This window comes from Schistocerca nitens, chromosome 7 (assembly GCF_023898315.1).
Source record: "Schistocerca nitens isolate TAMUIC-IGC-003100 chromosome 7, iqSchNite1.1, whole genome shotgun sequence".
Taxonomy (NCBI): domain Eukaryota; kingdom Metazoa; phylum Arthropoda; class Insecta; order Orthoptera; family Acrididae; genus Schistocerca; species Schistocerca nitens.
Window position 1 is genome coordinate 284,239,957 of NC_064620.1, and position 19,041 is coordinate 284,258,997.

The following is a 19,041-nucleotide window of genomic DNA, read 5'->3' on the forward strand; positions in this document are numbered from 1 at the left end:
TAGACCTCGGATTACAACTGACGGGAAACTACTACTAATAACATAAAACTTAGACCTCAGGCTACAGCTGTAATATACATTAGGCAGGAATATCTATATATAACATTAGTGACAGAAACAGAAGCATCTAAGTGCTAATACATACAGAAGTATCATTTGTACTACACCGTCTTTTCTCAGGGGCGGGTAGAGGTATCAAGCTGAAATTTGTGTTAGTTACGAAGGACTAAGCCCCTTGGCGGCGTAAGAAATTTAGCTACAAAATCAATACGCTCAAAACATAATGCCGAGATTCGGCGATTGTTTGCTTATGATGCTGTGCTATACGCGAATGTGTCGTTGAATCACTATAGGGGGATACAAGATGACCTACACAAAAGATCTAGTTGCTGTGAGGAACGGCAGCTTGCTCTGCAGAGAAATGTAGGTTAATGCAGGTGAGTAACAGAAACAATCCCGTAATGTACGAATACAGTATTAGTAGTGGACTGCTTGACACAGTCTTGCCGTTTAAATATTTGGGCGTAACATTGCAAAGTTATATTAAACGGAAAGAGCACGTAAGGAGGTAGTAGGGAAGGCGAACTGTCGGCTTCAGTTTGTTGGGAGAAAGTGTGGTCCATCGGTAAAGGAGATGGCGTATAGAATACCGGTGCGATACATTTTTGAGTACCGCTCGAGTGTTTGTGGTCCTCACCAGGTCAGATTAAGGGTAGACACCGAAACAATTCAGAGACTGGCTACTGGATTTGATACTAGCAGCTTGGATCAGCAAGCGAATATTACGGAGGATCAACAAGCGAGTATTACGGAGATGCTTCGTGAACTCAAATCTGAATCCCTGGAGAGAAGACGACGTTCTTTTCGGGAGGGAGTACTGAGAAAATTTAGAGAACCAGCAACTGAGGCTGACTTCAGGGCGATTCTGCTGCGTCCAACGCACATTTCGCGTAAGGACCACGGAGATAAATTAGGGCTCCTACAGAGGCATATCGGAAATCGTTTTCCCGTCGCATTGTTTTCGAGTGGAACAGGAAATGAAGTGACTAGTCGTACAAGGTACCCTCGGCCGCGTACCATTCGGTAGCTTGCGGAGTATGTTTGTAGATGTAGATGAAGAGCTACATGCAGGTATTTTGATACTCGAAAACTCACTCATAAAACGTATAGATGAACTGTAGAGGGTGGACATTAATGAGTCCGACAAACTGCAAGTACGGATTCCTGACTGGAAATGGATGAACAAAGGTGCTATGGACATGTACCCGGAAGTAGACCGGTACACAGTACAGGGCTGCATCGCATCCACGCCGTAACAGACGTCCGAAGGGGTCTCCATGGGACTGCAGATGACAAGGATAGCCGGCCGAAGTGGCCGTGCGGTTAAAGGCGCTGCAGTCTGGAACCGCAAGACCGCTACGGTCGCAGGTTCGAATCCTGCCTCGGGCATGGATGTTTGTGATGTCCTTAGGTTAGTTAGGTTTAACTAGTTCTAAGTTCTAGGGGACTAATGACCTCAGCAGTTGAGTCCCATAGTGCTCAGAGCCATTTTGACAAGGATAGTAGTGGTTGTCATGCAGGATACACATGATCGTACTTTGGCTTGCAGCATATTGGCGGACCACTTGCCTGGAGCTTGTAATGGGGTTCGTCTCAATATCCTGTAGAACCGAGTCCTCCAAATCTGTTGCACGTGCAATCCTTAGCCTCCCTGCACTATCTTCTGCCTGAAAGGGCCCATCATCGCCCAAACGTCCAAAAAGGGCTCGAAATGTTGCGTCACGTGGTCGGAGTCTGTGAGGGTACTTGTTTTAGTGCAGCCATGCTGCCTCTCGATCGCTTGCATCTGCTTGGCTATTCACAAACACCATGAATACCGGACCATTCTGCTGCTTGCAGTATGCTGCGTCAATGACAAAGCCTGCAACACACGACATGTGGTCAGTGCCATCTACAGTTGGCAACGATGCATTTGCGAATACATCTTCATAAAACTTTTCTTCCTCCATTTACAGTCATAAACTGTCTCTGCAGTTTGTCGGTTTCATTAATGTTCAGCCTGTATATACACTTCTGGCCATTAAAATTGCTACACCAAGAAGAAATGCAGATGATAAACGGGTATTCATTGGAAAAAAAATATATTATACTAGACTGACATCTGATTACATATTCACGCAATTTGCGTGCATTGATCCTGAGAAATCAGTACCCAGAACAACCACCTCTGGCCGTAATAACGGCCTAGGTACCCCTGGGCATTGAGTCAAACAGAGCTTGGATGGCGTGTACAGGTACAGCTGCCCATTTAGCTTCAACACGATACCGCAGTTCATCGAGAGTAGTGACTGGCGTATTGTGACGAGCCAGTTGTTCGGCCACCATTGGCCAGACGTTTTCAATTGGTGAGAGATCTGGAGAATGTGCTGGTCAGGGCAAAAGTAGAACATTTTCTGTATCCAGAAAGTCCCGTACAGGACCTGCAACACGCGGTCGTGCATTATCCTGCTGAAATGTAGGGTTTCGCAGGGATCGAATGAAGGGTAGAGCCACGGGTCGTTAACACATATGAAATGTAACGTCCACTGTTCAAAGTGCCGTCAATGCGAACGAGAGGTGACCGAGACGTGTAACTAATGGCACCCCATACCATCACGCTGGGTGATACGCCAGTACGGCGATGACGAATATACGCATCCAGAGTACGTTCACCACGATGTCGCCAAACACGAATGTGACCATCATGATGCTCTAAACAGGACCTGGATTCATACGAAAAAAAGACGTTTTGCCATTCGTGCACCCAGGTTCGTCGTTGAGTACACCATCGCAGGCGCTCCTGTCTGTGATGCAGCGTCAAGGGTAACCGCAACTATGGTTTCAGAGCTGATAGTCCATGTTGATGCAAACGTCGTCGAACTGTTCGTACAAATGGTTGTTGTCTTGTAAACGTCACCATCGTTGACTCAGGGATCGAGACGTGGTTGCACGATCCGTTACAGCCATGCGGATAAAATGCCTGTCATCTCGACTGCTAGTGATACGAGGTCGTTGTGATCGAGCACGGCGTTCCGTATTACCCTCCTGAACCCACCGATTCCATATTCTGCTAACAGTCATTGGATCTCGACTAATGCGAGCAGCAGTGTCGTGATGGGATAAACCACAATCGCGATAGGCTACAAAGCGACCTTTATCAAAGTCGGAAAATTTCGCGTCTGTAGCACGTCATCTTCGTGGTGTGGCAATTTTAATGGCCAGTAGTGTACATAAGTTTCTTCGGAACAGTCACGGCGCGAGTGCTACTTGTCCGTTTTTTTACTGTTGCGCTGGACAAGATAAGTGGGACACCCTGCAGGCCTACAGCGTGCACGGAACACAGAGTGCTGGAGCGGCCAGACGGTGTCGCGGCGTGTCGCAGCTGACTGCAGACGGGCGCGTCGCCGGCCGGGTCTCGGGGCCCGCCGGTCGCGGTCCGCCGCCTGCTGTTGACCGTGTGTCACGTCTCGCGTGTTGACTCACCTGCGCTGCGCCTGCTGTTGACTCGCCCGCGCGGCGACACGAGGGCCGGATTCCGCCCGCCCGTCCGCTCTGCCTGCCACTCTGCTGTGTCTCTTACAAAAAATAATCCGTTTACCGCCCACTTCACTACACTCCGCTTCCCGGCTTCCACTGCTCTTAAGGGAAGGCAGATGGTCTGCCAGCTACCAAGATCACTTCTCTGCCAGTGGCTGGTCACTTTGCTAGTTCTCAGTGGACGTGGCACGTAGACTGAGGAAACCTCGAAAACAAAGCACGATTTCTGAACCCCAATTACTGATCGCCACATTACCAATTTTTACCAGTGGAAACGTTGCAGCCTCTAAGTCGAGTAAAGAAATGTTCAATCCTAAAGTTGATAAGATCTGGAACCTACACTACTGGCCATTAAAATTGCTACACCACGAAGATGACGTGCTACAGACGTGAAATTTAACCGACAGGAAGAAGATGCTGTGATATGCAAATGATTAGCTTTTCAGAGCATTCACACAAGGTTGGCGCTGGTGGCGACACCTACAACGTGCTGACATGAGGATGGTTTCCAACCGATTTCTCATACACAAATAGCAGTTGACCGGCGTTGCCTGATCAAACGTTATTGTGATGTCTTGTGAGGAGTAGAAATGCGTACCATCACGTTCCGACTTTGATGAAGGTCGGATTGTAGCCTATCGCGATTGCGGTTTATCGTATCGCGACATTCCTGCTCGCGTTGGTCGAGATCCAATGACTGTTAGCAGAATATGGAATCGGTGTGTTCAGGAGGGTAATGCGGAACGCCGTGCTGGATCCCAACGGCCTCGTATCACTAGCAGTCGAGATGACAAGCATCTTATCCTCATGGCTGTAACGGATCGTGCAGCCACGCATCGATCCCTGAGTCAACGGATGGGGACCTTTGCAACACAACAACCATCTGCACGAACAGTTCTACGACGTTTGTAGCAGCATGGACTATCAGCTCTGAGACCATGGCTGCGATTACCCTTGACGCTGCGTCACAGACAGGAGCGCCTGCGATGGTGTACTCAACGACGAACCTGGTTGCACGAATGGTAAAACGTAATTTTTTTGGATGAATCCAGATTCTGTTTACAGAATCATGACGGTCGCATCCGTGTTTGGCGACATCGCGGTGAACGCACATTGGAAGCGTGTATTCGTCATCACCATACTGGCGTATCACCCGGCGTGATGGTATGGGGTGCAATTGGTTACACGTCTCGGTCACCTCTTGTTCGCATTGACGGCACTTTGAATAGTGGACGTTACATTTCAGGTGTGTTACGATCCGTGGCTCTACCCTCCATTCGATCCCTGCGAAACCCTACATTTCAGCAGAATAATGCACGACCGCATGTTGTAAGTCCTGTACGGGCCTTTGTGGATACAGAAAATGTTCGACTGCTGCCCTGGCCAGCACATTCTCCAGATCTCCCACCAATTGAAAACGTCTGTTCAATGGTGTCCGAGCAACTGGCTCGTCACAATACGCCAGTCACTACTCTTGATAAACTGTGGTATCGTGTTGAAGCTGCATGGCCAGCTGTACCTGTACACGCCAACGAAGCTCTGTTTGACTCAATGCCCAGGCGTATCAAGGCCGTTATTACGGCCAGAGGCGGTTGTTCTGGGTACTGATTTCTCAGGATCTACGCACCCAAATTGCGTGAAAATGTAATATGTCAGTTCTAGTATAATATATTTGTCCAATGAATACCCGTTTATCATCTACATTTCTTCTTGGTGTAGCAATTTTAATGGCCAGTAGTGTATTGCCCTCCTCTTAGTTTAAGGGGACATAAACCTACGTAGGTCTTCAGCTGTTATAAAGAGTTGTTTTACTAAATGGCGACAAATTGCAGGAAACGATCCATGAAAGGATAATGTACAGGGAAGGTCATATGGACCTATTGTAGGAAATGCTTTCAGAGGGAGGTACAATCGCTTGAAGGTGGAGATAACAAGTGTCAAACACTGTAGAATGTGTCCCCAGTATCGACACCAGGCAGCAGTCCCGTCAGAATGGGGTAAAGCAGACGACCGTATCCCGTGTGGAACATTCTCGACGACTACCACTACACTATCTGCATCACTTACAACGCATGCAGGCCTTCTCGCCTTCGCTAACGGTTTTGCTGCTGGTTCGTCGCACAGCCCCGGGATCTCTGTCATCCATCCTACTCACGGATGAGGTTACCTTTACAAGCCCTAATTTGGGCTACACAGAATGTCCACGGTATGGTTGCAGCATACAATCAGCTCCGTTTCAGCCCAAAATGGGCGGCTGCCTCTTGCACGTGGAGGTAAAACACTAGTACAGGCAGAACAATAACACTTCCCTTGTGCGTATCACGTGTTGTTTCAATCAGTGAAACCCACACTGCAAAATATCCTTTACCTCCGCTTTCAAGTGGATGTATTTCCTTTGGAACACATTTCCAGCCATATGTCCATACAACTTTTTCTGTATTTTATCTTCTCATTGATCGTTTCGCGCAGCTTTTCCTGATTTAGCAATATCACCCTGTACGAACGCAACGCATTTTGGACCCTAATAACAATCCATTTGCTGCTAAACCTTTATTTACTTACGTATTTAGGACATAAACGCCGTCCGAACAGGCCTGGGAAGGTCCAACGGTACCGACCGGCTTCCGTGTCATCCTCAGCCCATAGGCGTCGCTGGATGCGGATACGGAGGGGCATGTGGTCAGCACACCGCTCTCCCGGCCGTATGTCAGTTTACGAGGCCGGAGCCGCTACTTCTCAATAAAGTACTCCTCAGTTTGCCTCACAAGGGCTGAGTGCACACAGCTTGCCAACAGCGCTCGGCAGACCGGAGGGTCACCCATCCAAGTGCTAGCCCAGCCCGACAGCGCTTAACTTTGATGATCTGACGGGAACCGGTGTTAGCACTGCGGCAAGACCGTTGGCGTTTATGACATAGTCCATCTCAAGAAAATCATATAAAACAAAACATAGAACTTTTTTTTATATGATTTCAGTGTTATCACCGGTGCCAGTGAAGCGCCGATGTTGAAACCGAAGCGTGGGTATTATCTGCGATTGTTCGTAATAAGGGATTCAACAATTATGACAGGAAGATCTGATCCGACTCGATGTTATAGATGCCCGATGTCAATAGATGAGGATCTGGCGGTGACATGCAGAATAAGAAATATTACGTTAGGCCTAAATTTATTCTGAAATCTCCGTATAATCTAAAAATCACACAACGTACAATTACGTGGATGCAGTGCAAGGTGCAGACAGCAAACATCTTACCATAATACCATAATCCTGTAAGAAGTTCATTGAATATGCCAATTCATTATCACAAGACAAGCAGCTATACTATGAGGTAGAATCGGCCAGTCGACATCACAGCAACATGCGAAGGCAAGAGCGTAGAGTGAAGACAGACCCTTTTTGTCAGCCGGCCATGTGCCCTTGCTAACCGATGCAGCCCGCAAGCTTGCCTACTGGCTGAGTCTTGTCAAAGCTCGGACGACCTGCAAAGACATAACACATACTTTTCACACAGAGATGTCCTACCCAAGCAGACGGATGAATGATTACAGATCTTCCAAACAGGCAACAGCCTGTCAGCACACGTACGAATATGCGGCATGAGAGGCTTTTAACAACATACGCCTTTCAGCGTGTGTAAATTATGTTAATTACGTATTGAGTGAATCAAGTTCGTATGAGGATAGCAGCAACAGAAACATAAAAAAGTTGCCGTAATATTAATAGAATAAAAATTAATTGGGGTATCATATTCACTCAAGTTTAACGATAGAATTTTATGGGTGCAATATCAATCTAGTTCAACGTTCTCTAGAGGAGGTATATGGGAAGTTATCTATATTTTTTTATGCCGGTGTTTCAATTGATTCATATTCATGCAGCTGTATGGGAAGTTACGTGCTTCAACTGAAGTGTTTTGATCTACTTCTTCGACTGAGATTTCCAAGTTACTTTTAAAACTCATTTCTAAGATGTGTCTACAGTCAAGTGATGCACTGCTCTCGTGCTGGTTAATAGAACCTTTCCCTCAAAACGTACTGTCTCTCTGCGAGTGAAGTTCTTGCAGTTAATAAATGATAGCAATGGCAGTCGTACTTTCTAAAACTGAAATCGAAAACGGAAATCTGAGTCATATGTTCACAGCTGATTGAATAAATATGTTAAAAATCATTGGTATGAAAATAAACAGGATATTTTAAGCAATGGTTCAAATGGCTCTGAGCACTATGGGACTTAACTTCTGAGGTCATCAGTCCCCTAGAACTTAGAACTACTTAAACCTAACTAACCTAAGGACATCAGACACATCCATGTCAGAGGCAGGATTCGAACCTGCGACCGTAGCGATCGCGCGGTTCCAGACTGAAGCGCCTAGAACCGCCCGGCCACATCTGTCGACTTAATCTGTTCACTAGCAATTTCTTTCTCAGTGAAAGACATTAACGTATGGTTATTTTCATTAAAGACGTCATGAGAAGTAATATGATAAAAATATTTACCAGCAGTTACTTTTCCAACATGGGGAGTGAGGGAAGATGCAGGGTTATCAGATTTATAGTGAGCAAAAGCTAGAAAACATACAGAAAACAGATACCAGTGGGCATAGCACCTCTCCATATTTTTAACTCACATTACAAGTACTCAATATAGACTCCGTTTGTGATGCGGCGTACATCAATACAAGCGTGCAGTTCTTTGACACGAATTATCCGGGAAGGCGGAACAGCAGTCCGCTATATGTAAAAGTAAAACAATTCGACGAAATCAATACGGAGCAGAGGATTAACAATGAAACTTGAAGGCAGTACAGTTAACAGGTGCAAGCTGTAATTATAAGAACCTTGCAAACCATTATCACACTTCCCTTTACCAGTGGGACATTGATATATAGCAATGACATGTAGCAAATTCCTTTAGATTCTGATAACCTAAAGGGGACACTTAAAGAGACTGAGCAAACATAGATAAATGTATGCTTATTAAAGGAATCGTATACCATTCTTCCTGCAAAATAGTGCGAACTTCTAGTATCTACGATGGAAGTGGTTAGCGACCACGCGCCCGTCGCTCCAAAGTAGACCACATAGGCTCAATAAGAATGAAATCTAGAGATTGTGGTGGCCAGGGCAAATACGAAAATTCATTCCTCGTGCTCACAAAACCAGCCCTGTCGTCTTGGAACACAGCGTCATCATTGAGGAACAAATATTGTACCACCGAATGGCGCTGATCAATCAGAATGCTAATATAATCCTTGGCAGTAGTCAGTAGTGCGACCTCGCAGAGTAACCATGACGCTAATGGAACATTACGGTATGGCTGCCCAGATCAGGACCGAACCCCAGCCATGTTTCACTCTTGGAACCTGAATTTGCCCAGAAGTTGGAAACAGTGCGAAATAAGTTCCATCCGACCAAACGACATTCTTATATTGCTCCATAGTCCAGGTTTTATGGTTTCGGCACCACGCTTTCTGCTGATGTGTCACTGATGAGCTCACCCTGCAATTCCCTGTTTCTGGAGCTTTCTTCGCGTTGTTCTGGATGTTGTGGCGTAACAAGTTAGCTACGCCACACTGAAGTAGCCGAAAGGGCACGCGTCAACTCACGCCGTCTTGCGTGAGGTCTGAAACAGGATACTTATGAATGCTATAAAGAAAAGAACGGAGCTTAGGTTTACTTAACTTTAATTTCCTTGTGGTACATATCTCTTGATAATACAAGTGAGACTCTCTCGAGATATGGTTAATGGCGCCTTGCTAGGTCGTAGCCATGGACTTAGCTGAAGGCTATTCTAACTGTCTCTCGGCAAATGAGAGAAAGGCTTCGTACGTGTAGTCGCTAGCAATGTCGTCCGTACAACTGGGGCGAGTGCTAGTACGTCTCTCGAGACCTGCCTTGTGGTGGCGCTCGGTCTGCGATCCTGACAGTGGCGACACGCGGGTCCGACATGTACTAATGGACCGCGGCCGATTTAAGCTACCACCTAGCAAGTGTGGTGTCTGGCGGTGACACCACACTGGAGCTGACAGAGTTTTCGCCACAATCCTCTTCAATGCCCGTCCGTCACGCTCACCCAAGACACACTTTCGTCCGCGTTGTGACTTAGCGAATGTCATTTTTCTACTTTGCCTGTATGCGGCGCATAGCTTCGATCCGGCGCCTCTTAATACACAAAAAACATCGGTTACCTTGTTTATGGAAGTGTCCACCATACGAACACGAACAGTTTGTTCACTTTCGACGTCAACTGCAACAGTGCAACCCGTAAGCTTGCCTAGCATCTGCGTTTACGTTGAAGCAAGCATTTCTCGCGGTGTTTCCATACTTTTGTCCAACCCTTGTACGACTCAGTGTTAGTGAAGACTGAAGTAAGCAGAGGTTTCTCCATCTTTAAAATCTATGCGCTGGACAAAGTCTCAGCTTTCTACTGGGAAATTTTGGGCTGTGAAAGGGTTTATAAGAGGGAACACGCGTTAGAACTGAGTGTGCGAGGAATACCAGCAAGGGATGTTATCTGTCGCTTAGCTACGAGAACCCACTCCAGCTAGAAGGAGTATAGCGTGACGTGTACAGTGATTCACATGTAAGAGAGCCTTAGGAACAGCCTTCTGCGGGAATATGAGTGGAAACAGAAACAGCCAGCTACGGACACATTAGCGCTGCCTCCTATAGGATTCTGAGTTATGCTAGTAGAGATCGACGTTCAACGTCTCAGACAAACTGGCGCGTCGTAACACGACAACGAAAACCCGTGTACTGAAGACGTACAGAAACAGCTGAGCTTATGATTCCGAGTTCCGAACAGCGAGCCGGGAATTCCGCTCATATGCATCATAACATGTGAAGAAACACCACAGTACGCAAATTCAGGAACCTCAATGTCTTTATCCCACGCGCATTACGTAAAATAAAGCCTATGTAGGATTCTTCTACAAATGTCCAGCCAATATTCGAGGGAAATGGCACAGAAAAAAAAAGAAAAAAAACCAAGATCAGTGGTATCGTAACTGAAGCGCCATATACCACTCACGGATTAGATGTGGGTTAATTTACTACATTTGAAAAGACAAACTATGATGTTTCAGACAATTGATATAAAGTCATATAAGAAATAACTGGTTATTTACACGCTGCAAAAAAATGGCTCTGAGCACTATGGGACTTAACATCAATGGTCATCAGTCCCCTAGAACTTAGAACTACTTAAACCTAACTAACCTAAGGACAGCACACAACACCCAGCCATCACGAGGCAGAGAAAATCCCTGACCCCGCCGGGAATCGAACCCGGGAACCCGGGCGTGGGAAGCCAGAACGCTACCGCACGACCACGAGATGCGGGCTACACGCTGCATCATATCAATCTGACGTGCGTTTTAGCACACTTCATATAAAGCGTCATTTACTAAATGGTCTATAGGGTCGAGAGCTGTAAACTTTATACTGCGTTAAGATAAATACTAGTGATGGCGTGGCTGCAAGGGAGGCAGTAAAGAGCGAGAGCCAGTGACAGGCTAGACGACTTTGGTAGCGAGGGAAGAGACAGGATGGATTACTAGACACAGTTCGTAAGTTTCCGTAGCGCGAGTCGATAGTCGTTTGTTTGCTTGTTTTGGAAACTTGTTGGCTTGTTGGCGTTAGTCAGTCAGTCAGTCAGTTAGGCAGCAGTAGCCGACCGAGACAGACGCAGCAAGAGGGAGGTAACGGCTTTTGTGTCATTTACAAGTTCCTTACCAGGAGCGAATTTTATTGTATCATCTGTGTGCTTTAATAGTTTAGTTACTTGAGTTTCTGCCTGTAAATGTAATATCTAATAGCCACAGTTGTCGCGTTTTCGTTTGCTTCGGAAAGTAAACCGATTTTGTGACTTATTACAAGTTCCTAATCAGGGTTGGGTTGGGTTGTTTGGGGAAGGAGACCAGACAGCGAGGTCATCGGTCTCATCGGATTGGGGAAGGACGTCGGCCGTGCCCTTTCAAAGGAACCATCCGGGCATTTGCCTGGAGCGATTTAGGGAAATCACGGAAAACCTAAATCAGGATGGCCGGACGCGGGATTGAACCGTCGTCCTCTCGAATGCGAGTCTAGTGTCTAACCACTGCGCCACCTCGCTCGGTCCCTAATCAGGGGAAAATTATTTAGTTCCACCTGAGTACTTCGATAGGTTTTCGAATATGTGCGTATTACTAGACACAGTTCGAGCGTTTCCGTCAGGGTCTAGAGTAGAGTTGCACAGCACGTGCCGATAGTCCGTTTATCTGCATAGTTTAGTTTTCCACGGTCTTTAGTACGGACAGGGACTGCGACTGTTGTGTGCTGATGCGAGCCGAGTGGGTGACACTTCGCTCTCAGCTTCAGGCTGTGATGGCTTCGGTTACACAGTTTGAGGCTGCAGTGGATGGGCACCACTGTTGTGGACCGACCATGGGGATCCAACGGACATCCAGCACGTCAGAGTCCTCCGATCGGGCCTCACCGATGGGCAACCCAGTTACAGCTCGCACTGAGGCTGACCCTTACCTGTGGTCGAGTGGGAGGTCGCCCTGGGGCGAAGCAGGCGGCGAAAGACTTCCCTGGCGGCCGCACGTAAGGCCTCCCCGGTTTTTTTGACGAACAGGTTCCAGGTGCTGTCTGTGGCTGACACTGTCGCTGAGCCAGATGCTGTCGCCTGTCCTGTTTCAGAGGAAACCACTCAGCCTGCAAGATCCGGGCAATCGCAGAGGGTGGGATTATTGGTAGTTGCGAGCTCTAACGTTAGGCGCGTTATGGGGCCCCTTAGGGACTTGGCTGACAAGGAGGGTAAGAAAACAAATGTGCGCTCCGTGTGCATACCGGGTGGCGTCATTCCAGATGTGGAAATGATCCTCCCAGATGCCATGAAGAGCACAGGGTGCAGCCAACTGCAGGTGGTGGCTCACTTCGGTAGCAATGATGTGTGTCACTTTGGATCAGAAGAGATTCTCTCTGGTTTCGAGCTGATAACGGATGTGGTAAAGTGTGGTAAAGGCTACCAGTCTTGCTTACAAGATGAAAGCAGAGCTGACCATCTGCAGCATAGTCGACAGGACCGATTGCGGACCTCTGGTACAGAGCCGAGTGGAGAGTCTGAATCAGACGCTCAGACGGTTCTGCGACCGTGTAGGCTGCAGATTCCTCCACTTGCGCCAAAGGGTGGTTGGGTTTTGGGTTCCGCTGAATAGGTCAGGTGTTCACTATACTCAGGAGGCGGCTACACGGGTAGCAAGGGCTGTGTGGCGTGGACTGGGCGGTTTCTTTAGGTTACAGGGTCTCGAGAAAACCCAAGAAGGGCTTCAATCACAAGGGGTGCAGGCTGAACACAGGAAGAACGTAGATAGAGGAACCATTGGTATAACAGTTGTAAATTGTCGTAGTTGTGTTGGGCTAATAGAAAGCACTGATGCTCAAATCGTTATAGGCACTGAAAGCTGGCTAAAGCCGGATATAAGCTCAGCCGAAATTTTTGCGAAGAACCTAACAGTGTTCCGAAAGGATGGGCTGAACACGGTTGGCGGTGGCGTGTTTGTTGCTGTCAGAAGCAGTTTATCTTATCGCGAAATCGAAGTAGATACTTCCTGTGAGTTAGTATGGGCAGATGTCATTGTTGGCAACCGGAATAAAATAATTGGATCCTTTTACCGACCTCCCAATTCAGATGATACAGTTGCTGAAAGGTTAAAGGAAAACTTGAGTTTCATTTCAACCCGTACCTGACTCATATGATAATAGTTGGTGGTGACTTTAATTTATCCTTGATATATTGGCGAAAATACATGTTTAATTCCGGAGGTACACATAAAATGTCATCCGAAATTGTGCTAAACGCATTCTCTGAAAATTATTTCGAGCATTTAGTTCATGAGCCCACGCGAATAGTAAAAGGTTGTGAAAACACACTTGACCTCTCAGCAACGAATAATCCTGAGTTAATAATGAGCATCAAAACCGATTCAGGGATTAGTGAACACAGAGTTGTCGTAGCGAGATTGGATATTGTAATCCCCAAATCCTCGAAAAATAAGCGAAAAATACACCTATTCAAAAAAGCAGATAAAAATTAAACTTGACGCCTTCCTAAGAGACAATCTCCACTCATTCCAAATTAATAATATAAGTGTAGACCAGATGTGGCTTAAATTTAAAGAAATAGTATCGGTAGCAATTGAGAGATTTATACCAAATAAATTAACAAACGACGGATCTGATCCTGCTTGGTACACAAAACGTGTTAGAACACTGTTGCAGAAACAACGAAACAAACATGCCAAATTTAAACAGACGCAAAATCCCCAAGATTGAAGATCTTTTACAGAAGCTCGAAATTTAGCACGGACTTCAATGCGAGATGCCTATAACAGTTTCCACAACGAAACTTTGTCTCGAAACCTGGCAGAAAATCCAAAGGGATTCTGGTCGTATGTGAAGTATGTTAGCGGCAAGAAACAATCAGTGCCTTCTCGGCGCGATAGAAATGGAGTTAATATCGAAGACAGTGCTGCCAAAGCAGAGTTACTAAGCACAGCCTTCCGAAATGCCTTCACAAAAGAAGATGAAGTAAATATTCCGGAATTCGAATCGAGAACAGTTGTCAACATGAGTAACGTAGAAGTAAATATCCTCGGATAGTGAAGCAACTGAAATCACTTAGCAAGTATTCTGGTGCAGACTGTATGTCAATTAGTTTCATTTCAGAGTATGCTGATGCATTAGCTCCGTACTTAAAAATCATATACAACCGTTCGCTCGACGAAAGATCCGTACCCAAAGACTGGAAAGTTGCACAGGTCATACCAATATTCAAGAAAGGTAGTAGGAGTAATCTACTTAATTTACAGGCCCATATCATTAACGTCGATATGCAGCAGGATTTTAGAACATATATTGTGTTCGAACATTATGAATTACCTCGAAGGAAACGGTCTAGTGACACATAGTCAACATGGGATTAGAAAACGTCGTTCCTGTGAAACACAGCTAGCTCTTTATTCACATTAACTGTTGAGTGCCACTGACAAGGGATTTCACATCGATTGCGTATTTCTGGATTTCCAGAAGGCTCAAATGGCTTCAAATGGCTCTGAGCACTATGGGACTTAACATCTGTGGTCATCAGTCCCCTAGAACTCAGAACTACTTAAACCTAACCAACCTAAGGACATCACACACATCCATGCCCGAGGCAGGATTCGAACCTGCGACCGTAGCAGTCGCGCGGTTCCGGACTGAGCGCCGGCCGGCTCCAGAAGGCTTTTGACACTGTACCACACAAGCGGCTCGTAGTGAAATTGCGTGCTTATGGAATATAATCTCAGTTATGTGACTGGATTTGCGATTTCCTGTCAGAGAGGTTCGTAGTAACTGACGGAAAGTCATCGAGTAAAACGGAAGTGATTTCTGGCGTTCCCCAAGGTAGTGTTTGCTGTTCCTTATCTATATAAACGATTTGGGAGACAATCTGAGCAGTCGTCTTTGGTTGTTTGCAGATGACGCTGTCGTTTATCGACATCAAAAGATCAAAACAAATTACAAAACGATTTAGAAAAAATATCGGAATGGTGCGAAAAGTGGCAGTTGACCCTAAATAACGAAAAGTGTGAGGTCATCCACATGAGTGCTAAACGGAACTCGTTAAAGTACGGTTACACGATAAATCAGTCTAATCTAAAAGCCGTAAATTCAACTAAATACCTAGGTATTACAATTACGAACAACTTAAATAGGAAGGAACACATAGAAAATGTTGTGGGGAAAGCTAACCAAAGACTGCATTTTATTGGCAGGACACTTAGAAAATGTAACAGACCTACTAAGGAGACTGCCTACACTACGCTTGTCCGTCTTCTTTTAGAATACTGCTGCGTGATGTGGGATCCTTATCAGATAGGACTGACGGAGTACATTGAAAAAGTTCAAAGAAGGGCAGCACGTTTTGTATTATCGTGAAATGTGGGAGAGAGTGTCACAGAAATGATCCAGGATTTGGGCTGAACATCGTTAAAAGAAAGACGTTTTTCGTTGCGACGGAATCGTCTCACGAAATTCCAATCACCAACTTTCTCTTCCGAATGCGAAAATATTTTGTTGACACCGACGTACATAGGGAGGAACGATCACCACGATAAAATAAGGGAAATCAAAGATCGTACGGAATGATATAGGTGTTAATTCTTTCCGCGCGCTATGCGAGATTGGATGAATAGAGAATTGTGAAGGTGGTTCGATGAACCCTCCGCCAGGCACTTGAATGTGATTTGCAGAGTATCCATCCAGATGTAGATGTAGATGCGCTAGAGGAGAGGCGTTGACAGAGGAAACAGGACGTGTCGTACTGGAAGATACTTCGTCCTGGGAGGTGGTGTGAACATATGGTGCTGGAAGATGGTTGAGTGGTGACATTAGAGACAAGCTGATGTTCTTAGCTTCTGGGCGGTATACGACGACATAGTCTAAATAATTTTGCGAGAGAAGTCAGTGTGTGATTGAACATGATTATACGAAGTATTTTATATTGCCAGGTCTAACGTTTTCATCTAGATGTACATGTAGATACATACTCCGCGACTCGCTACATGGTGCGTGGCGAAGGGTACCTTCTATCAATACGACGCACTTTCTTTCCCGTTCCAGTCGCGAATGGAGCGACGGAAAAAAGGAGATTGTCAATATGCCTCCTTACGGGTCTTAATTTCTCTTGTCTTGGCGTTAATTATGCGAAATGTACGGCGGTGGCCGTAGAATCGTTCTGCTGTAAACTGCAGATGCCGGGTCTCTAAATTTTCTCGATAGTTTTTTGCGAAAAGAACGTCGACTTCCCTCCAGGGATTCCCATTTCAGTTAACGAAATAGTAAATATAGTAGCACGCATATGAATTGATTTTAATGTATTCCTTCAAACCGACATGGTGGGGATCCCAAATACTCCAGTGATATTCAAGAATGGGTCGCACTAGTGTTCTACGCGCGGTCTCTTTTATAGACGACCAAACCTTTCCTAAAAGTCTCCCAATAAATCGACAGGTGAAGAAAGAAATAGGAAGTGTAGGAAATAAATTTTGGTGCCCATTTGGTGCGGTGTTAATGAAGCATTGTGTGCGTTGGCTCCCAGCTTACGTTGCCATCTCAACGGTTTCTAGCTGAAAAATGACTTGTGTTTTTTTATAAACATTTTGGTTTGTAACTATAAACTAATCTATTAAGTTTACTCCACCTGTGATGTGTCGGCAGCTGGGCCAACACCTTGTAGATCGAAGTGGCTGAAAGTGCACGCTAAACTAACGCAGACGGGCGTGAAGTACTGGAACATGAGACTTATTAATGAATAAGAAGAACAGTACGTAGCTGGAATAATATACTTAACTTTATTCTCTTGTTGGAATACATCTCTTGAATAGTAGTAAGCTATAAGCACTGATACAAATGGCGCCTTGCTAGGTAGTAGCTATGGAATAAGCTGAAGGCTATTCTATCAGTCTCTCGGCAAATGAGAGGAAGACTTGGTAGGTCTGGTCGCAAGCTATGTCGTCCGTACAACTGGGGCGAGGTCTAGTCCGTGTATCGTGACCTGCCATGTGGTGGCGCTAGGATTGCGATTACACAGTGGCGACACGCGGGTCCGACATGTACTACAGGACCGCGGCCGATTTAAGTTACCACCTAGCAAGTGTGGTGTCTAGCGGTGACACCACAACCTGCATACATTTATTTAACGATGCAGTTAACAAGCGTACAACTCTTGTATTTTTCCCCGTCTTGTTCTGTATGTTCATTGGGCTGGCGTATTAATCAGGATTTGGCAATGTCAGTGGTATGGGATGGTTGGATTCTCTTATTATCGCCACCCTTTCCCCACTGGAGTGAATATATTTAACCTGTCTGTCTGGATCTAGTATTATCCCAAGTGAAAGCATGTACATGTTTGTTCGAAATGTTTGTGAGTCGTGTAACTGTGGCTGGATGTCGCACACCTAGTCTGGTGTGTGAAAGCGCCTGAAAGTAAAAACCACATCCAGGCTGGCCGGTACCCGTCTTCGTCGTTAATCCGTCGAGTGGAATCAATCCAGGGCCGACACATCTCCCCGGATCCCGAATGCGGCGTGTTAACGCGAGCAGCTGTCCGAGCAGGTTAACAAGCTCTGCAAATAATCTTAATCCAACGAAGGAACTGTTTTGCACAGGTTAGCGGTCGGCCCCTAAGCAGTTATCTTTCGAGTCAAAGATTTTATATCAGATCCTATCGTGACAGAAAGTTCAGCAGCCAGAGTCAAATTAATATATAAATTATATTGAACAGAGGGTGTTTAAAAGGTCAAAATACCAGAGTCGATAAGGCAGCAGACGTTTACCTTGCAGCACCCTTCGCCTGAATTTTTATAATACAATTGTTATCTTAAGCAAAATAAATTTTGTCTATGGCAGTAAAGATAAATTTTTCGGCCAATATGCCGTTTTAAATCGTCCTTGCTGTTTCCTTTTCGTTCATATGAATACGAAACCTAGGGAGAACCTTCTCGCTAGTATTAACACAATGTTTCGCGCTGTGTTATTTCGTGACCGTTACCATTTCCTTCGGCGCACACTGTTTACCTAGTTCACGTCAAGCTTTTTCTATCAATTCCTTCGTTTCGCTCCCTTGCTGTTATAGAGCTTCACGTCAGCAGAAATATATTTTCCCGTTTAGTGCTTTCAGTTACATTTAACTAGCGAGCTGCCACAACTTTGCTCTGGTAGCACCAGCTAGCTACTGTCCGATGACATGTCTGGCGTAGCGGTGATAAATGATATGCACAAAGATTGTCTGTTAGTTAAAACCGTATCAAAATCCCTACAGCAATTTCTGAGAAGGGCCTTCAGACGCTGGTATAAAAACGCAACTGTGGGACTCCATTTTACAATTTGTATAAACAGAAGATCTTTTATTTCTATGTAGTTCTGTATTTTGTTTCGACGAATATAATTTCGCTGCGTAGTGAGTATGAGAAACAATGAAACACATGAAAATGACACTTATTGAGAAAAAAAAGGATCGGAGTTCAACGTTTCGTTGGCGATGAGGTCAGTAAGAGTGGAGCACATTACAGAAACTGACGAGGATAGATGAAGAAACTCGTCTTTTCAAAGTAACCATCACAAAATTTGCCTTACGTAGTTATTTTATTTAGCGTATGGCTCATAACATCACAGTAAAAATTACAGAAACAACACGATTTAAGAAAAATCATATATGTATAAACAGAGCAATAAATAACAGTTTGTATATAAGAACACCGCCAATCGTAAATTTACACTCACAGAAGAGCAATCACAAGCAGACGTCCAGCTTAGATAATAAATAGTCGATTGCCTCTTGGGTCGCCATTAGGAAATCCTGTGGGTCACCCTCGTATGCCCTTAGTGGGCATTCCTACACGATGTGTTTGACCGTCTGTCTCTCAGCGCCACAGTCGCA

At 45.5% G+C, this 19,041-nt stretch overlaps 1 pseudogene; it reads right to left on the reverse strand.

The window, feature by feature from the left end:
* Window positions 1-6,362: 6,362 nt before the first annotated feature.
* On the reverse strand, window positions 6,363-6,480 carry LOC126195992 (5S ribosomal RNA; annotated as a pseudogene).
* Between the last annotated feature and the right edge of the window lie 12,561 nt (window positions 6,481-19,041).